This window comes from Protopterus annectens, chromosome 8.part0 (genome assembly GCF_019279795.1).
Source record: "Protopterus annectens isolate FY-2018-M chromosome 8.part0, PAN1.0, whole genome shotgun sequence".
Lineage (NCBI taxonomy): Eukaryota > Metazoa > Chordata > Ceratodontiformes > Protopteridae > Protopterus > Protopterus annectens.
This window is the reverse complement of record NC_056741.1, coordinates 526218026-526234393: the sequence shown is the minus strand read 5'-3', so window position 1 is coordinate 526234393 and position 16368 is coordinate 526218026. Positions and strand designations below refer to the sequence as shown.

At 42.4% G+C, this 16368-nt stretch overlaps 1 protein-coding gene across 3 annotated transcripts in view; it reads left to right on the top strand.

The window, feature by feature from the left end:
- The window catches only part of BNIPL (BCL2 interacting protein like), a 783410-nt gene that overhangs the window by 322272 nt on the left and 444770 nt on the right, over nt 1-16368 (top strand). The window contains exon 1 of one of the 3 annotated variants that reach the window (XM_044080031.1): nt 9890-10016. The exons of the other annotated variants lie outside the window; for them this stretch is intronic. The gene's annotated coding sequence lies outside the window, so the exon portion shown is untranslated. Of the gene's footprint in view, nt 1-9889; nt 10017-16368 lie in introns of those variants that run through there. 3 annotated transcript variants of the gene reach the window in all.

Sequence of the window (16368 nt, the reverse complement as noted above, 5' to 3'; positions counted from 1 at the left end):
GATGACTAGAAGAATCAGGGGTACTTTGGACGGTGAACCACAGTCTGGAGATGGAGGTGATCCAGGAAGAAGACCAGCACTGAAATTAGTGAATAAATGGGTGACTATAACCTATCAATCACATTTGTGAAATACAACTTTGCAAGAAAAAATAGCTGTGAAAAACTGGAATTTTGTTGACTTTGTTAAACTTGTGGGTTGACTGTAAGGCATATACTCCACTTTATTGTCCTAAACATAACTACAAAGGGAAAACCGTAAATAAAATACTTTTATTATTGATTTGTATAAAACGTTTCATGATGTAAATTGCATGTTATACTGTAAAGCAGTTTGGGGTAGTATGCAGTAAGGGATATTTTAAATGTGTGTGTTTTTCAGTTTCTGTTGTATATTTTAAAGATATTAAAGTAAGCAAGTACTTTCTGGGTTAATAAGATGTATAAGCTTTAAATTTAAACAAGATAAGGAAGGCTGGACAAAAAAGTTAGTATGATGCGACCTTGGGCTGCTGAAGTATAGGGTAAGAGAAGTTGTGACCTTGGGCTGCTAAAATGCAGGGTAAGAGAAGTGTACTGATTTATATTATATATGTAATTATGATAATTCCTCTTGTTTTTACAAGGATGGATGTCTGGATTGATGTCTTTGGCTTGAGCTATGGACGTGTTTTAAGCAAATAGGCTTGAAAAATAAGACAAAATGATGAAATACATAAAAATGCTAAGTCTTTTAAATCTGCAAAGTTATTTGCTTGTTTTTTCCATTAACAAATGTTCTCAGTGGGAGACATGAAGTCTGCAGCTGAATGTAGTTGTCCAGGAGAAGTCAGTGCATTGTGTTCTGACTAAAATGTACAAAGATTCCTTCAAGTGTCTGCAAAGTTGATAGCGGTTTTATTTTTTTTTTTCTCATTGGTGTCTGCATTTATTTGTAGATGAGCTAACTGCAGATCTAAGCAATTAATCTTGAGAGTTCTGGGTACTCTTTGATGTGAGAAATGCAAAATTTGAAGGTAGATAAGCAAGCAATTCAGTGAAAAATATTCCAGAATTGGGGGTAGTAGTAGCCTACCCAGCAGCATTAGTACTTTAATTTATTTAACAGAACAGTGCATAATGAAGTTTTATTTAAAGGTTGCCAGTGCACTTTTTTGTGGAGCAAAATGTTAGTTGAAAGCGTGCAAGCTTTTTTTATATATATATTGGATGTGAACAAACATAAGAAAAAAATATAGGCAGCAATCCGTGCAAGTGGGAACACAGGCTGTAACATTAATTTTAGAATGGGTAACTTTAGCTTTAGATCAAGTAATGCCTGTCAGTGCAACCGATGATTTGGAGAATTTACTCCTATATGGTGGGTTAAACATCTATTGAAAATATACATAGTTTTGTGTATTTTGTTCTAAGTTAATAGGGGATGGGAGATTCTGACACTATATTTAGTTTTTGTTTGAGGGTTTTCATTAAAGCAAAAAATGTCAGAAAATATGACATAGCAAAAACTTTCCCCTTTCTGTGCAATTTTCATGTATAGTCGATTAAGTGTCTAAGACAATGTGTGTCATGTCTCTACTAGCTGTCATAATACAGATTGTGTGTGAAAATGCCTCCACTTTGAGGAGGAGTAATGAACTTTCGTTCAGTGACACACAAGTTGTATAATCTGAATGACAAAGTTTACTTTGACTTTAACATAGGTTCAAATGGATATGAGAAGAAACAACTGTATAAAGGATCAGCCTGCCAAACACTATGTGCTTATATGACAAAAGTTGGAAATGCACTTTCAAACTAACTGTTGTGTATAAAAGGTGGGAGCATTAGTTTTCTATCGTAATGGCTGCTCTGTCCATACTGTCTTGGAATGTAAATGGCTGTACAGGTATAGACAAAATAAAAGAATATTGATTTATATTAAGAAATGTAGGGTTGGATAGAAATAAGCATGGGAATTTAACTAAAGGGCTTTCAGGATGGATATTGAGCAGTATATCAGGGACAAAGGAAAAGGGAAGTTATGATACTGACTGCTGGAAGGGGCTCCAGTAGGTGAGCAGGTCATTAACTATCATTCCTCTCTGACTCTGCCTAGCGCTCGAGTGCTGAGGCCACAAATCAAGCCATCATCCCCTGCATCACAGTAAGGGCTCCAACCTTCTGCACCATGGAATCAGGCACTTTCTTGCCGTTTTCTTCATGTTTCCATATTTGAAAAAAATTATCCACAGAGCTAGTAAAGAGTAGTTTTATTGCTTTGACACTTACAATGAAAAAATGTAAATGAATGAGTAGATGAAAGTGCAGTGTAATTAATGCAGCACTGTGTATGTGAACACATTATGTATTTTGTAGCTAGATTTCATGTTTATAGTCTGTGGTTATATGCTGTGAAAGTTGTGTGGGAAAGCTTCATTGGTTTGCTTTTGACAGTGTATGCAGTTTATGCCTCAAAAGTTTGACAAAGTGCTTCACTGCTAGTTCTCTAAATCATCCTGTACCTGTGCTTCCATCATCTTTTGATATAATTCTAGATAATATGAGAATGCTGTGTTTTATATTCGGTCTTTGAACGGACTTGCTTTTCTGCCACCAGGTTGGCTATTAAAAAGGTTTTAATATATTTTTGCTAAGTCTGCTTCCCTGACCCCTTAAAGTAATATACTTACCCAAATCATGTATGTAATGGGATCCTATCTCGCCTACATTCATAACTGATGGGTTCGGAGCCGATCTGTCGGCTCCGACACGGCCACTATACACTAGAACGAAGTCACTCATTGGCTGGGCTACCCCTTATCCCACAATGCACCACACCTGCTTCCCCAGATCTCGTTTGCCACTTTTCAAGCCAGACGTGGTCTCGACTTGGCTGGAGCCAAGTGTTGTTTTTCTTGACCTTTTGGTCTTTTTTGACTAGGGTTTCTGTCAGTATTTAAACAAACAGCTGTTTTAACAGCTTTGTGAGCATTTGTGGTCAGTTTGGTGTAAAATTTAAATTTTTTTCCTGTTCGTGCTACTAGTGGACTGGGCAAGGCCCGTTTAAGTTAGAGGGCCTTTGCTCTTATTGTGTATTTATCTAATTTTTCTTGTAGTGTTCTGGAATAGTTTTCGGGCTAAGCCTGTTTAAGTTAGAGGGCTTTGGCCCACATAGTTCCTTCTCTGTGTGTTTGATCCGTTGTGTCGGGCTAAGCCCGTTTAAGTTAGAGGGCTTTAGCCCATACATTTCTTACTGGTCCTTTCCTTGTTGTCGGTTACCTGTTTTTCTTCTCAAAATGTCTAAGGAGCAAAAGTCAGGGTTCAAAAAGTGTACAAAATGTAATTATAAAATGTCTATTACAGACAGCCATGCTGTCTGCGTGTATTGTTTAGGGCCTAAACATTTACAGGATACTTGCAGTGTGTGTCACGCTTTTTCCTCCAGGGTTCTCCAGGAGAGAAAAAACAAATTGATACTTAGGGGTTTGATTAAGCCTTCATTTGAAGAAGCTTTGGCTTTCTCCAGCTTCAAAAAAGAAGAGATCGTCGGCTCTGACCAGTCCGTCGGGCCCGACATCCAAGAAGCATAGTTTGTTGGCTCCGACCAGTCCGTCGGACCCGACAGCTAAGAAACAAGGGTCAACTTCTTCTTCCTCTGCTCCAATGGCTTTGGAGCCGATGGCTGAAGGGTCTGCCTCGGTGCTTCTTTCCTCGGTTCCATTGGTGTCGGAGCCGAAGGTTAGTGCATCGAGAGGCCAATCACCTACCTCAGCTCCCTTAGTCTCGGAGCCGATGGAGGTGTGCAGCTCAGACTCTTCCCCCTCGGCTCTGAAGCCTCCTTCGGCGCCGACACTGTTGCAAACGGTCCCGGTCTCGGGTCCGATAGTGCTGGAACCCTTTCGGAGCCGATCCCCTGCTTTGTCGGAGCCGAGGCAGAAGTCTTCTCGGCCCCAATCTGTTTCCTCCAAATCCTCTAGGTTATCGGATTCGGATTTGGATAGGGTTATCCAGAGACTGTTCCAGTCCCCAGTTTTTAATAAAATGATCTCTGCTCCAGCCCATGCGGCTTCGGAGCCGACTCCACATCCCATGCATTTGATTCCTCCTCCGACCCCCTTGGAGCCATTGGAGTCGGTGCAGGTAGTACAGAGCGGAATCGTCCAGTCGGAGCAGGGACCCCCTCGGGGTTTGTCTGCTCCGACTTTCATTCCTACCCTGTCCTCGGTGTCAGGGTTTGGTACCGGGTCTTCCTCGGCGGGGGCCGAAGGCAACACTGTGGAGCTCGCCTCTTCGATGCCCAGTCTCCCCCTCGGAGCATCAGCCGCAGGTATTCCCGGTACCGCCGTGGTCTCTCAGCAAGTGCCCTCTGCAGATTCTGGAGGTCCTGCTTTTGAGGCCATGAGGAGTGTACTGGCCATGACCTTGCCGATTCAGCAGGTTTCTACCTCACCGTCCCAAGTTTTGGGTACCGGTGCCTCTGGAGACATTCTTTCCCATGACAGTGGGGCCCCAGGGCCTGAGGATACCCCCTTGGGGGGTTCCCTTCTTCCGGGGGGTCCTTCTGAATCTGCTTCGGATGAACTCCCAAGGAAGAGACTGTGTAAGAGGAAGCACTTTGATTCCCAAGATGAATCCGTCACTTCAGATACTGACCTCGATGATGCGGAGGGGTCCCCTAAATCGTCCTCGGATGACATCTCTTTCTCGGATATCCTTGAGATCTTGAGACAGAGAGGCAATTGGCATTCCAAAGCCCCTACCGCTGAGGAGTCAGTTTTCCTCAAGGCCTTCGGGGCCCAGCCCTCCTCCTCCTGGGTGTCTCCACCCTTCGACGAGTTGTTGGACCTAATCTCTCGGAGGGTGTGGGAGCATCCTGATATGGCGGAACCAGTGCCTGCCAGGCTTAATAAGTTTCTTTCGGCCCCTCCCCAGAGGGAATTCCTTACCAAGGGTGTTGCGGTTGATGCTATGGTGGTGGCATCTGCCACTCAGCAGGACGTGGCAGAGGCTTCAACATCTATTCATCCTCCTAATAAGGATTCTAGGAGCATGGATAGGTACGGGAAGCATACCCTTTCTTCAGCGACCTTTACCATGCGGTCGCTGAACTATCTTTGTCATTTTACAAGGCTCCAAAGGGACCTCCTCAAGGAGTTAGGAGAGTCCCTTGCGGGTAACCTTCCTGAGGCATTAGCACAGACCGTAAGCGCCCAGATGACTACCCTGACTTCTATTGTCAACTCGTCCATGAGGCTCATTTCCTATGCAGCCGAAGGGGCGAGTAGAGCAGCGGGTACAGGAGTGGCTCTTAGGAGGCAAGCCTGGTTACGCTTGTGTCCACTCGCGGAGGCCTTTAAGTCTTCCTTCGCCGACGCCCCCTTTGATGGGTCTTCTTTGTTTGGACCCAAGATGAAGGACACTCTTATTCGGTGCGAGCAGGAGGGCAAGACCTTGACTGCCATTGGGGCCCGTTTTTCCGCTCACTCTAGACCTTATCCCAAGGCCCAGAGAGGAGGGAAAATGTGGTTCAGGAAATCCCAAAAGTTCTTCTCTACTCCACCGAGTGATCCCCCCTCCAGAGGCGGGGGGGGGGAGAATTCAGGAAGACGCCGCCCTAGAGGTGGCAGAGGCCCCCGTAACTCTGGAGACTGTGACTCCTTTCGTGGTTCCTCCTACCCTCAACGTCCCTAGGATGTGGCCCGGCTGTGCTTCTCTGGAACCAGTCGGGGGTCGTTTTGTGACCCACAGGCTTGGGAATCTATAACCAAGGATCAGTGGGTGCTTCGCATTGTAAACGGAGGTTACCTTATCCCCTTTTTCAAGCCCCCTCCTCCTACAAGGAGAATCCCGGACGTACCACCCAGTCAACGGGATCTGGCAGCCGTAGAAGTTTCAAAGCTGCTAAGCAAAGGGGTCATCCAGCCCGTCCCCGCCGACCAGATCGGATCAGGAACTTACTCAAGATTATTTTTGGTGCCAAAAAAGTCAGGGGACGTAAGGCCCATTTTGGACCTCAGCCTTTTGAATCGCTTTGTAAAGAAGTCCAAGTTCTGGATGGTCACCCTTCAGTCCATTCTCCAGTTATTGGAGAAGGATGTCTGGATGTGCTCCATAGACCTCAAGGACGCTTACTATCACATATTGATACGTCAGGAGTCATTTACGCTTCCACCTAGGAACCAGTCATTTCCAGTTTCGTGCACTGCCCTTTGGTCTCACCACAGCCCCCAGGGTGTTTACCAAGTGTCTGGCAGTGGTGACAGCTCACTTGAGAAGTCTCGGATTCCAAGTGTTTCCCTATCTCGATGACTGGCTCCTCACTGCCACCTCCAAGCATCTACTGATTCGAGTGCTGATGGCCACAGTAACCTTGGGTCTCTCGCTAGGAATCACTTTCAATTGGAAAAAATCTGTGCTGCGGCCATGTCAGCGTATCACCTTTATAGGCGCAGAGTTAGACACAAAAAGGATGCGGGCATTTTTGCCATCAGAGAGAATTCAGGTTCAACAATCACAGGTTCTAAATTTGTTACCCAAATCTCGAGTTCCTGCCAGACAGATTCTTCGGTTATTGGGTTCGATGGCTGCAACTATCCTCCTAGTACCATTAGCCAGGCTGCGCATGCGGGTGCTGCAATGGTTATTATCGGTTCAATGGTCATACCAGGAACTTCCCCTGAACCACTTAGTTCTGATTACGGACAGTTGTCGTCGGGACCTCTGTTGGTGGCTATGTCGGTCCAACCTGGACCGGGGGCATCCTTTCGCCCTTCATCCCCCTGTTGCCACAGTGACCACGGACGCCTCCCAGATAGGGTGGGGGGGTCATTATCTGGACAGGTCTATCCAAGGCACTTGGCAGGATTGCGAAGCGCACCTTCACATCAATATCCTGGAAATGAGAGCGGTGCTTCTGGTTTTACAAGCACTTCATCATGCTCTCTCCCAAGGTACTATTGTGATTCTATCCGACAACATGTCGGTAGTTTGGCACATAAACAAGCAGGGCGGAACCAGGTCATACCCCCTTTGCAGGGAGGCCATGAGAGTATGGCGCTGGGCCATAGCCTCTCGACGTTTCTTAGCCACACACATTCTGGGAAAAGCCAGTGTGATTGCAGACAGGCTCAGCAGGACTCTCCTGTTGCCCCACGAGTGGTCCCTCAACAACAGAGTGGCTGCACGGATCTTCGCCAAATGGGGCCTCCCTTGCTGCGACTTGTTCGCCAGCCCCAACAATGCGAAGTGCAGAGAGTTCTTCACTCTGACACCCTCTCAGGGACAGTCTCCCAGGGACGCTCTAGCCCACAATTGGCCCCCGGGTCTGCTTTATGCCTTCCCCCCCGATTCCCCTTCTCCCGAGGATGATTCAGAAGGCTCTTCATGTCGGGTGTCACATGATTTTGGTCGCCCCACATTGGCCCCGTCAGGTTTGGTTCCCATTTCTCCAGAAGTATACAGTACAGGGCCCCTGGATTCTGGACCCAGTACCAGATCTGTTATCCAATCCGTCGGGACACACTCACCCGTCCCTCCGGTCGCTGCGACTGGCTGCTTGGTTGCTCCACTTCTATCCTTAGTTAGCGATCTTTCTCTTTCTTCGGAAGTGATGCAGTTCTTGTCTTCTTCCCACAAGCCGTCTACCGTTAAGCTGTATTCCAGCAAATGGAAAAGGTTTGTTTGTTGGGCCCAGCAGCAAGGCATTGATCCTCTTACGGCCCCAGTTCCGCAGGTCTTGGAATTTCTAGCTTCATTGTTTCATTCTGGCTCTTCAGTCTCCACACTTAAGTTCAACTGGCGGCTATATCTAATTTTCATGTTGCTATAGAGCCTTCTTTAATTGCTAACAGACTTTGCAAGTCCTTTCTTAAGGGAGCCTGGCTCCTCAGGCCTCCTATGGCTCATCCCGTGCCCCCTTGGGACTTAAATTTGGTTCTGGCCTCCTTAACTGCCCGTCCCTTTGAGCCGGCAGCCATTTGTGATGTTAAATTCCTGCCGTGGAAAACTGCTTTTCTAGTGGCAATAACATCTGCTAAGCGTGTTTCAGAGCTTCAGGCTCTCTGTTCTTCCCCTCCTTATTTGATCTTTCACAAAGACAGAGTTTCCCTTAGATTGAATCCATCCTTTTTGCCTAAGGTAGCATCCCCTTTATGTATTCAGCAATCATTGGAGCTCCCAGTTTTCTTTCCAAATTTTTCTAATGGAGCAGAATATACCTTCCACCAGTTGGATGTTCACAGGCAACTGCATTTTTACTTGGATAGGACCACTCAGACTCGAAAATCTGACCAACTGTTTGTGTCTTTTGCGGAGAATAGGTCAGGTCTTCCAGTTGCCAAAGCCACCATTGCCAAATGGATTAAGGATTGCATTTCTTTCATTTATTCCCAATCAGGCAGAGAGTTGCCTTTCCCAGTCAAAGCTCATTCTACCAGGGCTATGGCCACTTCTGCAGCCTTTCATTCCAGAGTCTCAATAGATGATATTTGTGCGGCTGCTACTTGGTCTTCTCCGCACACCTTCATTTCTCATTACAAGCTTGATGTGGCTTCCCGAGATAGAGCTTCTTTTGGTTCCGCAGTTCTCAGGAGTGTGTTCCAGTGAGCCACCCGGGGTTCAGGTGCTAGGGACGCTGTCCCATCAGTTATGAATGTAGGCGAGATAGGATCCCATTACATCTTTTAGTTATGTACTTACCATAACTTTGGATGTATGGGATCCATCTCGCCTACATTCATACATACCCACCCTCCTTCCCCCTACCTTTTGGATTTGGAGGAAACATTGCTCTTGCTGAGCTCTTCTCTGGAAGGGCTCTAGTTGGTTACAGTTATTGGTATATGTTCTGTACCTGTATGTATGTATGAAAGTGAACAAACAAGATCTGGGGAAGCAGGTGTGGTGCATTGTGGGATAAGGGGTAGCCCAGCCAACGAGAGACTTCGTTCTAGTGTATAGTGGCCGAGTCGGAGCCGACGGATCGGCTCCGAATCCACCAGTTATGAATGTAGGCGAGATGGATCCCATACATCCAAAGTTATGGTAAGTGCATAACTAAAAGTTACATGTTCTTGTTTAGCTCTTAATTAGAGTTCATTAAGTACTGCAATATGCCAGCACTCAGTGATGATATTAAAAAGAACTTATCTTAAAATGGCAGTTACTGTCTTCTGACAAAACTGTTAGTGATCCTTAGTGTATCTTCAGCATGCAGAGAGTGAGGACCAGATAGGCTACATATGTAGTAAGCATTGCCATTTCCTAGAGGTAGCATACAATGTGTTAACATGCACCTGTATGTATGATGTTGTGTCTGCCATAATGCAGTGCTGTCACTTGGAATTAGGGGATAAGACTAAAGCAATACTCATGATTCCTTTTGTCTAGAATGGGTGGAAACAGTGGAACTAGTAGGATAGAAATGCAACAAAAATGTCTAGGATGTTGGAAAACTCAGTTTTAGCATTTATTCCAGAGAATATGCAGTGAGAGAGACCCAAGACATTCAAATTTGAGCAACAAGGACACCAAAAGAACAGGAATTTGATTCTGCCATTAGGCATTTAATTTCCCCCTTTCTGACATATCCAGCAGCAGTAAAGTTCTCCAGAAATCTGTGTATTTAAATAGCAGTTGCATAACCTCTGCCTGCAAACCCTATTTCCTCTTTGCACTTGAAGAACCTGTGCGTGCTTGCCTGTTGAAAATATCTTTTCTTGTGTTATCAGTGATTATGTAAATATTGTAAGCCCTGCTTGACTGGGTGAGTCACTATGCCAACTAAAAAATTTGGGTGTGTCAGAAACATAATGAGTAGAAGCAGGAGCAGATCACAGGCCTATCCAGTCTGCCCTGCCTTCCCTGTACACTGATGATGAAAATGATGATGTCACTCTGCAGAAGTCTGAAATAGAGAGACACAATTTGCCTTTTTGTTTTTTTGGGGCAACTTTTTTAACTCTGTGATTTGAAATATCTGAGATCAAGATTCCAGAGCTGCCAAACACATTGCTTGAAGTACTTCTGAGAAAACAGGTACATTTTCTGATGATTCTTGTGTTCTGTAAAATCCTAAACCAATATTTACTTGCGCAGCACCTAAGTAAATTACATGAAAGGGATGTAAAGTTTAGGATATACCACTCGTCTTGTGAAGTATGTTCCCACAGAGAGAAGCAAAGAAACAGGCAAAAGTAGCATGTGAACGGACTATAATGTCCTAATATTAATGTATTTGTTTTGTACAGGAAAGAATTTTACATTTGTATAGAAACCGCAGGAAAACATTACCTTAGTTTGTTATTACCTGCACCTGCCATGAAATAACTCTTCTTGTCATCAAGCAAAAGGGATTCCCAAAGCAAACTTTGGGGTAATTTGTTTATAATTATATAAATAAAAGAGCTTAGTCATTCAAAAAGTGTTTCTATTGTAGGAGCAAAAACTACTATCTGAGGTTTCATTTTAAGTAGGTTAAGTCTGTGTGCGTAATTCTGTAGAGAACAAGCACATAGACAGTCATGCATAGTGTATCCAGGCTTGTGCATCTGGGCAAGGTGGTATAATAAACCAAAAAAATAAAGCCTCTGTATTCTTGGCTATGCATTGTCAGATGAAGCGGATTTTATTTCTGATTGTCCGTGTATCGTTTCTTGCTGAATATATTCTGTTTTTTTTCTGCTTGTATATCAACCAATAAACAGAGACTCGCAGTTGTTACATGAGATGGTAGCATGATACTTTCTGTACCTGCTTATTTTTGTTGTTTTTCTATCAATCCCTTCACTGAGTGATCTGCTCTGCAAATATTCAGTCCTTGGATGAATATTACTAAGCTGTTGTGAGAATTTATAGAAAGCCATATCATTCTTAATAATTTTCAGTTCTGCCAACACCTGAGCCTAGTGTTTGTGCTTTATATGGTTTAATATAAGCTTTATATACTGAAGTATTGTTAAGATCCCCCTTCTACTGTTTCTGCTGGTAAGCTGCAGTAAATATCTAAAAGGACTTGGTGCACAGACTGTAGCATCTGTCGCCTGGGCCACGCTCTTAGTCATGTAATATGCAAGATGTTTTCATCCCAGGAAGTCAAGGAAATGATTATGTACATCTTTAGTACAGAAACATGCAGCTTACTGTGACAATTTTATCATGTGAATGTCACAGTCATTTACCCGAAAATGACTCTGATTCTGTTCACAGCAAAATACCATAAGTACTTGTATACATATATCCAAATAATTTTCTCTTTTTAGACATCTTTTATACACATTAAGCAGTACTAAATCCTGCGATACTTCTAGGTTGGATGTTCAGTCTGTCAGGCTGGACTCTGAGACCTTCTAGCTATCATTACAGCATGCATGATGTCATGGAATTAAACGGTGTTGCAATTGTTACGTTATGTCTCATGCTGCTCATTGTCATTCTGCAGTTTTAACATACCGCTCAAGCTCTTCGTGCAAGAATTGTGCACAGAGCCAAAAGTAATGGGGAGACAAAGGTACAAAATCAGGGGCAGAGTTTGAAAATTGCCGTTATAAACCTAGAAAGTTCCTAGACATTTTTGGTTTTAAATCTGCATGCATTTTCTGAAGGATATGAAACCTTAAACTCAAATGTCTGTCATTATTTAGTGACTTCAATCCTCAGTGATTTGCCAGGAAACTACAAATTTTATGAGGAGTAGACCAAAAATATGAAGAAAAAAATCTAGGCATTCTGTAAAAAGCTGGACAGTTGTAAGGTATGGTTTATAACTGGGCACATGAGCACTATTGTGACAGTATGGTAGCATGGCCTGCATCATGAGTGAATGGTAGATTTCATCTCGAAGTCATAATTTGTATCTATTCTTGTTTCTGTTGAGACAATTGCTGTTCTTCAGATGATGTAAAACTGATGCCCCATCTATCTGAGTCGGTGGTAGCTCAGGTGGATGTAAAAGTCACTTATAGAAAAAAAGAAGAGTAGGACAAGTTCTGTAGTGCCCTGGCAAAAATTGTCCCTAGCCAGAATGAATACACCCTCGAGTCTTCCCATAAAAGAGGTCACTGGCTCAGTGGGACTAACCCAGTCAACAAAGTAATAAAAATATTCTGTCAGCAAATGCAAAAAGTGGGCAATCGTTTTAATTACTTGGAAGCGGAGTGCTAGGGGGAGGATTTCTGTGCTTTTTGTTGTGCAGATTTTATGCTAATTACATGTCAAGATTTTTAGCTGGCTATGCCTACATTTTTAACAGCCTTTGTACCTTTTTTCATTGTCTCCAGCAATCTCAGTAATGAGCAATCTCCCAACAGTCAAGAAATAGAGTAAAAACTTGAGTGCAATGGGTAAGCTTACCTGAATCATTTTAAGTCTAAACCTAGTGAAATAATTCGGAGGCTCATGCTTGAGTGTTGTGCAAAAAAAAAAAAAAAACTAAATGAGTGATATAGTACGAGGCCAAGTTGAGGAAATAATCCTAGGAATGCAGTTATGTGGCTGCATTCTACCAAATGTTGAAAGAGGAATGTATATATAATGAATGCAACTGAAACTTTTTTTAAGAAACTTACCATGCATTTAAGTATGCCTTAAAGATTGCATTAACAATGGCAATAGTAAACAAAAATGTTCAATAATTACAAGATGGACAGCCTACAGTGGTCTGTAGACATGGACAGTGAACAGTAAGGTAAAGCAGCAAAACAACTACAGGTGTTTAAGGAAGCGGCACACAACCTGTGGGTTTAACTTTGAGACAGAAAAACGAGATGCGTATGGTAGAGTTGGACACTTAGTGAAAGCCTATAGAAATAAGACAAGTGTTAAAAACCTGTTATGAAGTTCCTGTACCTCTTAATGGCAATCTGGTTCTTGTTGAGGAAGAAAGGACAGAGAATCCAAAACCGTCTTTTTGCTTATATAAAGTAAACCCATTCATACCAGAAATCACCCTAGAAAGCTCATAAACAAAGACATTGGGGACCTACAGACACTAGATCCTACCCAGTTTGGCTTTGTCAAGGGCAGATCCTGCCTTTTGAACCTGGTTGACTTCTTCGAAACAGTCACCAAAGCCATAGATGAAGGGAAGGTAGTCCACACAGCCTATCTGGACCTTGCAAAGGCATTTGACACAATACCCCACTCGGGCATCATAGATAAGCTATCCAGCTTAAATATAAACCCCTATGTCACAAGATGAGTCACAAACTGGCTCAAAGACAGAACCCACAGAGTGAGAGTTGCTGGAGCCATGTCAGACTCGAAACCGGTCACAAGTGGCGTCCCACAGGGTTCTGTCCTGGGACCACTCTTGTTCGGTATATACTTTTCCGAGGTACAGGCAAACGTGGGAAGACTATGGCTCACCAAGTTCGCAGACGACTGCAAACTGGGCGCCATAATCGACACTCCAGCTGACACAAACATCCTTCAAAAAGGTCTCAGAGACAGATAACTGGTGCCAGTGCCATGATTTAAAGCTAAATGCCAAAAAATGTATAGTCATACCCTTTGGCAAAAACAATGTGCCCACAAATTACCACATAGGCGGAAACCCATTAAGTACAGAGAAATTTATTAGGGACCTGGGGACCCAAGTTGATGGCAATCTCTCCTTTGAAAACCACAATGCCAAAGTGGTTAGAAAGACCTTCTACATAGCCTACCTCATCACGAAGGGTTTCACATCTAGATCAAGAGAGGTAATCGTGCCCCTTTATTCATCCCTCATCAGGCCCTTCATAGAATACAATGCCCCTTTTGGGATGTACCTTACCCGACACCTGCAGCAATTAGACCCCAAAAGTATCTCACCAAGAGGATCAAGGGTCTCAAACAGATGCCATATGGTGCTCGGTTAAAAAACTCCAGCTCTACTCAGTTGCATACCGCCTACTTTGAGGCGATCTATGCCTGACATACAAAGCTATGTCAAATCCCGAATTAATACAAAGCTATGTCAAATCCAGAATTAATGGACATGCTCCACCTCAGTAAATCTAAATCCCTTAGAACCACACGCTCGAGGGACTTGAACCTCAGCACAGAAATAAATAGAACTTGCTGGAGGGACAGGCTCATAACCCAGAGGCTCCCTTCGCTCTGGAATAGAATTCCAGTTCATGTGAGTCAGAGCACCTCACTGAATCTCTTCAAGAAGAATCTCGATAGGTGGATGGGGGATCGTAGGTTTGTCCCAGGGATTACTCCCCTGTCACTATTAGAGGCACAGTAAACTAAACCTTAAAAAGGGCACAGTATACTCAAATCAAGGGGTGGCGTAAGCCATACAGAATCGGGCTAGGCTTATAATTGCCCCCGGGCAGATAGCCTAGTATGAACCTATGAACCTAAAAGAATTTGTGAATTGTTAGGTTTTATATTGGGAGCGATATCACAATAATGAGTAAAATGAAAATCCGGTAAAATATTTCTGCAGCTGGCTGGTGTTGTGCTTAATTGACATGATACTTTTTTGAAATTTGAAAGGGTATGTTAAAAGTTTTGTTTCAATTTTTAATTTATTGAATGATTTTGTGGGTTTTTGGGTACAGAAAGAGCCATCCTGTGTTAGATTTTGCATTTGTTTGTTTTATGAATGTCTAGTATCATAATTTGATTTTTCAAAGACTAGTGATTGTACATTCAAGAAGAATTGTAGCATTCAATATCTGTATATGTGTGTATATATATGTATATATATATATATATATATATATGTATGTGTATATATATATATATATATATATATATATATATATATATATATATATATATATATATATATGGGTCCTGGTCTTATGATCGAAATATGTTTCCTCAAAACGTATATGATCGATCTCACTTTTGCGAAAGTGCATTTTGTTGAAAATGCACTTTCGCTCAAAGATGAGTACGCAAACAAGTTGTTTGCATGTAAATTTAGTTGTACATCAACTGTACTGTTGATTGTACAACTAAGCAAACTGTTGCTTAGATCATGGTACAGCAGGGATAAGGGAATGTTTCCTTTTCCCCACTGTAGTGTGATCTTGGCATGATAATATTAAAGTAGGGGTGTGTGGGGGGCACAGCCCCCCACATCATGGGAGTGCAGGGCCTCCCCTGCATAAACGTGAGTATTGTTTTATTTTTTTAGGTTTTTTTTGTGTTTTTTTTTGCGAAAGTGCATTGTCTGTAAAATGCACTTTCGCGAAAGTGAGTTTGATGTACGTTTCGAAGAAACGTACTTTCAATGTATAAACATAAATATGTGTGTGTGTGTGTTTATTAAAGCAGAGCAATAAATTTAACTGTAAGTAAATATAACGCAAGGTTAATTTTAAATGTTTTTTGATGGATGTATTTGTAATTGCTCACTGGTCTTTCATTACGTAAGAGCTTGATGTAATCATGCCCTTTGCACTGAGATCAGTATTTGATTATATATGATTTCATTGATATTATTTTCAGTAGTTTATTTTGAATTTGTTTTGGGTCAGTTTCGATAGTTGGAGCTAATACTCATGCTCCCATAGATGAGTTTTAGACCCAGCTCAAAGTTTGAAAATTGTTGAGAATGAGCTCCTCCTGTGATATATCAGTTGAAACTTGAGGGAACTGCCACAAAGCTACTACAATACTCAACTCTGTCTAAACTTGACAGTGTCTAAATCTTTCTTAGCTAAAATCATACCATATAAAATGTACATACTTTGCTGTGTTTGCTGAGAACTCCACTACATTTGTAGAGTTTCCTGTTTAGCTACACTTGATACAGACTCATGGAAAGTTTCCCCTCTTTTCTGACAACAGGAACATTTCAAAAGCAGAGTAACTGCATTTCAGATTGCACACTTATCAACAGCAGGCATGATACAAGTTCAGGTTTAATCTGGCTGACTCTTCCTTAATGTTTTTGTGAATAGGGAATGCCAAAAATATCAGCTTCTACAGGAATCTCAGCAATCAGACAAAACTGATACCCATTGACATACAGGAGTTGCATTACTAACTGAAGTTACCAAGAAGAATTTGATATTGTGAGAATATCAGAAAGCAAAAAAAAAATGCTTAAATTCCTTTTAAATGTTAACTTTGTATAGATGTTGTAGGGAATAGCATAGTAAAATTATTGCTATACCCATGTATCCTTCACTAAATCTACTTACCCAGTTTATTTAATTCAGGACATTTGTAGAATTTGCTAACTACTACAATGTGCAACATGCCAGTATAATGTATCATTTGCTTGACTCCAGTTTAAATTCTTTATCTCACAGAGAGACTAATCTTCTGAACTTTCCAGTCTTGATTGATAAAATTCAATTTGTTATAAAATGTTTACAATCCAGAAAAGCACCCAGCCCTGCATACTTTGGTGCAGAACTATACAAAGTAGGAGGAAGCCTAG